This window comes from Passer domesticus, unplaced genomic scaffold (genome assembly GCF_036417665.1).
Source record: "Passer domesticus isolate bPasDom1 unplaced genomic scaffold, bPasDom1.hap1 HAP1_SCAFFOLD_204, whole genome shotgun sequence".
NCBI lineage: Eukaryota > Metazoa > Chordata > Aves > Passeriformes > Passeridae > Passer > Passer domesticus.
In genome coordinates this window covers 1-9,543 of record NW_026989985.1, presented here as the reverse complement: position 1 = coordinate 9,543, position 9,543 = coordinate 1, and positions in this window count along the sequence as shown.

The following is a 9,543-nucleotide window of genomic DNA, read 5'->3' as shown; positions in this document are numbered from 1 at the left end:
TTGGGAACCTGCCTGCTGGGGAAGTGCTGAGGGGCAGAGTGTTCCAACCCTTCTCACTGGGAAGTGTGTCTGGTGGTGTGGGGATTTTAAAATTTTTTTCCCTCTGAATTTGTGTCCTGCCAGAGGGTTAAGTTTGCTTGCTCTCAGTAGGGTGCTTTTCTTCTTGGCAGTCAGTGGGGCTTAAATGCAGCCAGGGTTGAAGGAGGATCTCTGGCCGCTTGGGCTGTGGTTGTGGGACACCTTGGCTTCATCCTTCCTTTGGCTGTGATTTGCACTGGTGCTTGTGCAGGCATTTTATGGCAAGTGGCTTCAGTTTGTTCCTCTTGGTACCAAAAACCGAGAATAAACCTCTTTAACACCACTGTAGTATTAAGAGGCAGGCCTTACTTTCTTGACTTGCTGGATGCACAGGCCAGTGGCATCACAGGGCCTTCTTGGTGGGGTCTTCAGATACCCTGGTGGTCACTGAAGAAGGAAGCTGATTTTTCTGGGAAAAAGACAGTTTCCCATGTGTGGAAAAGAATAACCTCTCACTTCCCCATCCTTTTCTATACAAAGTTATACAGGCAAGTGCATTCATATATCTCTATTTTCCTTGTCTGTCTATCTATCTATCTATCTATCTATCTATCTATCTATCTATCTATCTATCTATCATCTATCATATTAATCTATTGTGGTGTTGCATTTCATTCAAATGGTATGCTCTATCTTGAAAATGTACCCCTCAAAAATGTATGATTTATTCCAACCTGTGTTCCTCCCCTGAAGTCCCATGAATCTGCAATCCCATTGGCCCAAATCTTATTTCGTGCCCACTTTGAATTTCCCTCTTAAGCTGTGCGAGGAAGACCAGATTCTCTCATGGCCCATCTCTCCCCTAGGCTCGCCCTCTCTCCCCCTTCCTTTTGCCTTTCCCCCTTCTCCCTCTGAAACCATGTTACACCCGGGGCTGGGGCCCCCAATAAAGCCTCATCTAATCAGCACCCTCAGAAGCCGTGTGGAGTCTCCTTGCGTGCCTGCTGCTGCCAGCGAACTCACAGCCCAGGGGGCCCTCCGGGGACTCCCCGGGGAACCCCCCCCCCCCCAAACAAACTGCTACAATCTAGGAAATGTTTCTGTGATTTCCTTCTTGCTAGACATATGCAGGCTTGTTTAGATTGACTGTGAACCAAAATCCTGCAAAGCTGGAAAATGACTGGTGGCCATCACTCTGATTTCCTTAAAAGCCATTTTTCATTCTAATTTTTTCATCTATGGTGGCTGGTAAATACCTGTCTTCCTTAAGCTATGTGCTGGCAATACTGGAGGTAGAAAATAACATAATGCTGCATAGTTTAGATACGTGATAGTTTCCTTGTGAAATTTTATGGCAGTATCTCCTGCCCCAAAACTAAAGCAGCAGGTCAGCTGCTGAGCACAACTTACTGCATAGCTGCAGCTCATGTTTCTACAGTGGAAGTGGCTTTTTGTTTTTCTGCATGGGTATGAAACACTACCAATTGAAAGGCCGTTTACAGAGCAAAGAGCCTTGTTAACTGTTGCCTGGACTTTGGGAAGGTGGTAGCTGTTAGATCAATACCCAGTAAACTGCCGAAATTAATTTTTGTGACTACTCTCTTGTGATTTTGGCCTGGCTTCTTTAGGAGGTTCAATTTTCATTAGAAATGGCACAGTGGAGCCAGTGCTGCCTCAGGACAGGTGGAGCTGGGACAAATGGCTCATTAATTTTGATCTCAACAAAAAGCCACCTGAGCTCCTCATGACAGCAACCCCACGGACTGGAAATGGATCCATTAAAACTAACTCTTCACAGAGCTTTTAACTCGAAGCTCTGACACATGGAGCTTGCTCAGTTCTGCCATGGAGGAAGGGAGTTTGAAGACAAAGAGGTTTAGCAAGGAGATCCATGTACAACAAAAGTGCTTCTATTTTAGCAAATGAAGTATCTTAGATGTGAAACTTCATCCGTACTCCAGTCTTATCCTTCCATTTACCCAAATTCTCTGTCTTAAATCCTTAGTCAGTAGGAAAATATGACAGGGAAGTGTAGATCCTCCTTTCCTTCTTGAGCTGGGCAGCTTGTAACCTTGTCTTCTCCGACAAACAGGAGCAGACAAATGGGAATTTTGTCATGAAACCATACTTGGGAAAGTTTGCCCTGTGTTTGTTTTTGTCCCAAAGTAACTGAGATTCATCGGAGTATTTACAAGCTCTAAAGGATGGATTTATTTTGCTTGCTAGAATTTTGATTTTTTTAGACCTTTTCTGCTGCAGAAGAGCCTGGCACTTGCAGAACTCTTACCCCATGCACTTCTCCAGTGCTTCTTGCAGAGAATCATGTGTTGTGAATGAAACTTTCACAGTTGACTTCTGCCTCCTTTCCTGCCACTGTTTTGTTCTTTTCCCATTTATAAGGACACAGGTGAACTAGAAATGTTGTGGTCAGATGTGCTCTGTGGCTGCTCTGTGCTCAGAGGAGCTCTCCTGGATGTACAGCTTAGCATCTCCCTCTTTAAAGGGCTGCCTGGCTTCCTCCTGTCCCATCTCGTGGGTCCATCTTTTCATTCCCTTTTAATTTAAAATACTTCCACAATTTAATATTAAATGCTAGGTAAAAAAATCCAGTGGCACTCCCAGATAGAAAAAAATATGTTGTGTGTAACCCAGAGGAGGAATTCTGCTGGCAAAGTGATGGCTTTCCACTGAAGTGGATCAAACAGGTGCTCAGTTGGATGCTGGTGCTGAAGTACTTTTCTTGTGGCTTGAGTGTCTCATGGCAACAGCCTGAGATTTTAATAGCAGAAAGAAGGGATTTCCTGCTAATTTTCCTCTGAGAACTGTCACCTGTACAATCTTTTCCAGCCTCATGTAGTCTGACCTGTAACTGCTCCAAAGCCTGGTTAATTTTTTTAATGCTTTTGAAATTTTTGGTCCCATTTGCAGAGAACAGGAGGGTGCTGGCTATTTTTTTTCAGGTGCAGTGTATTTTTACTGGGGGCGGGACTGGGTTTAGTTTTACCTTCCCAGCATCAGCTGCACTGATGCTGGGAAGTTACTCTCTCTTATTCCAGTTACTCTCCAGGCTGGTACGTGCAACCCCAGTGGCAGCAGTGGTAGATTGAACTGTGCCTGGGCTGGGTTGGGAGGGGAATAATCCTACTGCATCCATGATTTTCCCTTCTGGGCACCTGCAGCAGGCAGAGCTGTGCCCTCCCACTGAGGCTGCCTCAGCCAGGAATGCTTGCAAAATCCCCGTGCTCCTTTTGCACAGTTCTGTTTTTTCCCTGGCAGAAGCAGGGCTGGTATCTCCAGACCAGGGGACATGGTGAGACTGGGTGTTGCCATGGAACGTGGTGACGCTGGGTGTTGCCATGGGACAGGTGAGTCCTTGAAGGCACACACTTGTCCCACTGAGCTTGGGGCCCCTATTTGGAGATCAGCTGCAGATGACTGGAAAAAAGAATGTGGCATCTCCCAGTTCAAACAAACAAACCAGAAAACTTTATTTTGAGGGATGAGGGGGCCAAACAACAGGGGTGGGTGCTCGTCTGGTCCTGCCCTGGTTTTCAGGCCGACTGTAGGGCTTTTTATCTCGCAGCTGCCGCCGCAAGACGTGCCTCACACCAATTGGCCCGGATTGGGAGCGGGGCAAGATCCAGGGGGGTATGTATGGGGCTGTTTGTTTCCTGGATGACTGAGATTCCTGGGACAGCCTCAATGCCACCTGGCTGGTGGTACCAGCACTCTGGGCTGGACCATCCTCCAACCTGCGGCGCTTTGCCAGTGGGCTCTTGGGTGCCTGAGGCTCCGTGTCTCCCCGTGGGTGGCCTCGCTTCAGGCCCTGCTTTCGGCAGGGCAAGCTGCTGCTGCTGCTGGTGACCAGCCCCACGGCCTGGGGCTGCCCTGACACCGCCTGAGGGGCGGTGCTGGGGCTGCTGGTCTCAGCACGCAGCAGTGGCACGCGGTTGAGCCGGATGCGTTTTCCTTTCTGGCTGCCCGAGTCTTGTGCTTGCTGTCTCCATGAACGGCGACGAGCCTGGTCCGGCCTGGCATGTCTGGAGAGGCAGCTGCCGCTCTCTGCGTCTGCCTCTGCCCGGTGACACGGTGTGCATTGGGGAGAGAGAGAGAGGGCAGGGGGAGTCAGCACCTTGTAGAGCTCAGGAAATGTCCCTGCAGCATTGTCCCCAAGGCCCTGCTGGCTGGCTAAAGGGCAGGGGAAGTGCCGGTGCCCACAGCCCAGCCTGGCTCCTCTGGCCCATGAGAGGAGGGCCTCTACTCCGGGGTGATTCTGTGGATCTCCTGTTTCCCCTTTCTGCTGCTCTTGGCCGCTCCCCCTCTGCCATCTGTGGGGAGGGAGACTTGGCTCTCACCTCGCTCCTTGCCAGGGGGACGCTTCTTAGCAGCGTTCTGCTGCACCATTGTGGGTACGGAGGAATGCCTGGACGGTCTGTGCCACAGCACTGCCGGCCTTTCTCCTCCTGACAAAGCCTTCCAATCCTTCCTTGAGTGAAGAGAGATGCCTCAGAGACACCAAAACTCGCTCAGCAGCCTTGGGCAAGCTCCCTCTCGGGATCCTGTCCTCAGCTCTGAGTGCAATGTTGATGTACAGCAACGGTTATACCTCAGGCCTCCCTGGAGATGTGCCCGTGACCTCACAATCGGTGAGTTCTGCGTGCCCCACTCCCCTCACTTGGGGACGGTGTCCTTGTGGGTGCTGTTAAATAAAAATTAAAACTGGCCAAGGGTCAGAATGTATTTCTGAATTTCTGTTTTTCTGCTTGAACTTGGACTAAACAATGCTACTTTTTTGCCCCCACAATTTCCCACAAAGTGAAGGTGGAGAAATTACTAACTTTTACCAAGATTTGGAAGTGGCTGTAGTAACAGAGATCATATAAAAAGCTAGAGACACAGAAAGCTAGTATATAAAATCAGCTGAATAGCAAGAGGGAATTGGCATACATCTAGTCTCTTCTCAGGGCTCTTTCTGAATGCTGACTTTGAACGTCACTTGCTTTGTCATAATTCATGGGTAAAGAAAAAGAATATCTGTTTGAAATTGGAAAAGGACAGAACTTGTTCTTTGTTTTTTTTTTTTTGTTTTGTGGTTTTTTTTTGTTTTTTAATGTGGGCCACCAAAAGACACTAGAAAATAAAATTCTCGAACTATTGCCAGCTGAAGCAAAGTTCTGAATCAGTTAAATAAATACCCTGTAACCTATTTGCAGAAGTTCCTCTAGCATCCAAGCTGTGTAGTAATCTCCTCAGATTCTCATGTAGATTTCACAAAAATTGTATTGACAACGTTCTCCCCAGACAGCCTTTGACAAGATCAAAAAAAGTTGACAGGCAGCAGATTCAAAACAAACTGAATCAGGTGTTTCTCCACACAGTGAGAAATTTAATCTCTGCAGCTTATAGTTAGAAGATGATATGGATTCCAGGAGTTTACATGGCTTCAATAATGCAACTGTGAAAGAAAATCTCTCTCAGAGCTATTAAAATCTGACTTCAGAACTGATTCCACCTGGTTTATGTGTGGTCTTGAAGAAGATGTAAGAATTCCTTCTTGAGCACTCAATGGAGGATTCTTTGTTATAGGAGTCTTTCCTATTTTTAGGCTGTGCTTTAAGAGGTATAAATTAGAAATCTGCATTATTTACTGCCCTGTACTGTCAGCAGACTTGGTAGGAATTAATGCCAAGACAGCATGCTCTCTTAAGCTCCATGGAGCAATTTTCTTTTTGTTTTGAGACCAGTAACAGTTGTTTGGCCTCTCCATGGTGGGTCTCTGGAAGATCGCTACCAAGTTTTGGTAGTGATGGTAAACCAGGGGCTTCCAGAAGCTCCTCTGCCATGAAATTTGTTGCAGGTGACCTACACAGAGTAGTTAAAGGCATATTTCCTTAATTCTTCACAGGTCCAGTGTTCGCTAAGTGATATTTATATAAACATTAAGAATTAAAAAAAAACCCCAAATGGTGCGGAACAAATATTTATGCTATCAGATGAAATCTTGGACTTCCCAGATTGAAGAAATTTACAAGCGCTGAGTATTAAAAAGCAAGATTAGAAGAACACTGGGTGTTGGTGTGTTTCCTATAAAACAATTACATTCCTAAAATAGGTATATTCTCTGTCTTGTTCACACTTCTCTTGTTGCTGTTGAAGGACACAGAGATTTGCTTTAGCACCTGACATTGCTTTTCACGCATGGCTTGCAGCCCCAGCTAGCTGAACAAACCAGCCTGCTGTCCAAGAATTTTGCTTACTCCTCATTTCCCTCTTCAAATTTAATTAGATCCAAAGAGTGCTAGGCTTGGAAACAAAACCAGCAACTTGTTTTGAGAAGGAGTAGAACATTTGGCCCCTCTCTGCCTTGTCCTGTGTCCAGGTTTCCCCTCAGCCAGGGCTGGCAGTGAAACCATTGGTGGCCGTCCTCAGGCAGCCCTTTGGCTGGCACTGTCCTGCTGGTCATGGCACACAGGTTCTTTTTGTGCCACCTGCACACGTGCTGCGGGAGCTGCCTCTCCTGGGGCTCAGCCTTGGAAAGCTGCCTCGCAAGGAGACTTTAGATTTCCTCTCCCAACCAACTGCATTTGCCTCTGGCTGTGAGGTTTGGGGATTAGTTCTTGCTGAGTTCAAGGGAGGTGGAGTGGAAAATGGAGGCACTTTTGTGCCTCTCCATATTTTATGTTGGTTGGGGTCTTGCCTAGAACTTGATTTAGGCTAGATTCCTAGGTTTCCTGTAATTTATATGAAACAGTATGTTTTTCCAAGTGGTTATCAGTGAGGCACGAGCCACTGCACTCCTGAGCATTTGCAGCTTCCTGGGATGCCACTGCATCCTGAAACTGAGTCTGCATTGAGGCTGGAAAGCAGAAGGGACATACATAGCACCTGTCTGTGCTGCTTACATATATTTTCATAGCTATTGGTGTTCCTTGATAGGCCTTCATTCTGATTTTGAGTATCATGTGTTGTGAATGAAACTTTCACAGTTGACTTCTGCCTCCTTTCCTGCCACTGTTTTGTTCTTTTCCCATTTATAAGGACACAGGTGAACTAGAAATGTTGTGGTCAGATGTGCTCTGTGGCTGCTCTGTGCTCAGAGGAGCTCTCTTGGATGTACAGCTTAGCATCTCCCTCTTTAAAGGGCTGCCCGGCTTCCTCCTGTCCCATCTCGTGGGTCCATCTTTTCATTCCCTTTTAATTTAAAATACTTCCACAATTTAATATTAAATGCTAGGTAAAAAAATCCAGTGGCACTCCCAGATAGAAAAAAAATATGTTGTGTGTAACCCAGAGGAGGAATTCTGCTGGCAAAGTGATGGCTTTCCACTGAAGTGGATCAAACAGGTGCTCAGTTGGATGCTGGTGCTGAAGTACTTTTCTTGTGGCTTGAGTGTCTCATGGCAACAGCCTGAGATTTTAATAGCAGAAAGAAGGGATTTCCTGCTAATTTTCCTCTGAGAACTGTCACCTGTACAATCTTTTCCAGCCTCATGTAGTCTGACCTGTAACTGCTCCAAAGCCTGGTTAATTTTTTTAATGCTTTTGAAATTTTTGGTCCCATTTGCAGAGAACAGGAGGGTGCTGGCTATTTTTTTTCAGGTGCAGTGTATTTTTACTGGGGGCGGGACTGGGTTTAGTTTTACCTTCCCAGCATCAGCTGCACTGATGCTGGGAAGTTACTCTCTCTTATTCCAGTTACTCTCCAGGCTGGTACGTGCAACCCCAGTGGCAGCAGTGGTAGATTGAACTGTGCCTGGGCTGGGTTGGGAGGGGAATAATCCTACTGCATCCATGATTTTCCCTCCTGGGCACCTGCAGCAGGCAGAGCTGTGCCCTCCCACGGAGGCTGCCTCAGCCAGGAATGCTTGCAAAATCCCCGTGCTCCTTTTGCACAGTTCTGTTTTTTCCCTGGCAGAAGCAGGGCTGGTATCTCCAGACCAGGGGACATGGTGAGACTGGGTGTTGCAATTGAACGTGGTGACGCTGGGTGTTGCCATGGGACAGGTGAGCCCTTTGGGGCTATAAGGCCGAGCTGGGATCTAGCTTCTGACCACTGTAGTTTTGGAGAAATCCAGCCAAATTTGGAAATTTTGAGGTTGGGTGGTCAGGGTGGGCCAGGGCGAGTGGCCGCAAAGAGAGGCCATTTTGCAGGGGAAAAAGAAGTCCTTTGGCCAACCTCTGGGCATCAGGTGAAAGCTGGCCTTTGGGGCTATAAGGCCGAGCTGGGATCTAGCTTCTGACCACTGTAGTTTTGGAGAAATCCAGCCAAATTTGGAAATTTTGAGGTTGGGTGGTCAGGGTGGGCCAGGGCGAGTGGCCGCAAAGAGAGGCCATTTTGCAGGGGAAAAAGAAGTCCTTTGGCCAACCTCTGGGCATCAGGTGAAAGCTGGCCTTTGGGGCTATAAGGCCGAGCTGGGATCTAGCTTCTGACCACTGTAGTTTTGGAGAAATCCAACAAAATTTGGAAATTTTGAGGTTGGGTGGTCAGGGTGGGCCAGGGCGAGTGGCCGCAAAGAGAGGCCATTTTGCAGGGGAAAAAGAAGTCCTTTGGCCAACCTCTGGGCATCAGGTGAAAGCTGGCCTTTGGGGCTATAAGGCCGAGCTGGGATCTAGCTTCTGACCACTGTAGTTTTGGAGAAATCCAGCCAAATTTGGAAATTTTGAGGTTGGGTGGTCAGGGTGGGCCAGGGCGAGTGGCCGCAAAGAGAGGCCCTTTTGCAGGGGAAAAAGAAGTCCTTTGGCCAACCTCTGGGCATCAGGTGAAAGCTGGCCTTTGGGGCTATAAGGCCGAGCTGGGATCTAGCTTCTGACCACTGTAGTTTTGGAGAAATCCAGCCAAATTTGGAAATTTTGAGGTTGGGTGGTCAGGGTGGGCCAGGGCGAGTGGCCGCAAAGAGAGGCCATTTTGCAGGGGAAAAAGAAGTCCTTTGGCCAACCTCTGGGCATCAGGTGAAAGCTGGCCTTTGGGGCTATAAGGCCGAGCTGGGATCTAGCTTCTGACCACTGTAGTTTTGGAGAAATCCAGCAAAATTTGGAAATTTTGAGGTTGGGTGGTCAGGGTGGGCCAGGGCGAGTGGCCGCAAAGAGAGGCCATTTTGCAGGGGAAAAAGAAGTCCTTTGGCCAACCTCTGGGCATCAGGTGAAAGCTGGCCTTTGGGGCTATAAGGCCGAGCTGGGATCTAGCTTCTGACCACTGTAGTTTTGGAGAAATCCAGCCAAATTTGGAAATTTTTAGGTTGGGTGGTCAGGCTGGGCCAGGGCGAGTGGCCGCAAAGAGAGGCCATTTTGCAGGGGAAAAAGAAGTCCTTTGGCCAACCTCTGGGCATCAGGTGAAAGCTGGCCTTTGGGGCTATAAGGCCGAGCTGGGATCTAGCTTCTGACCACTGTAGTTTTGGAGAAATCCAGCCAAATTTGGAAATTTTGAGGTTGGGTGGTCAGGCTGGGCCAGGGCGAGTGGCCGCAAAGAGAGGCCATTTTGCAGGGGAAAAAGAAGTCCTTTGGCCAACCTCTGGGCATCAGGTGAAA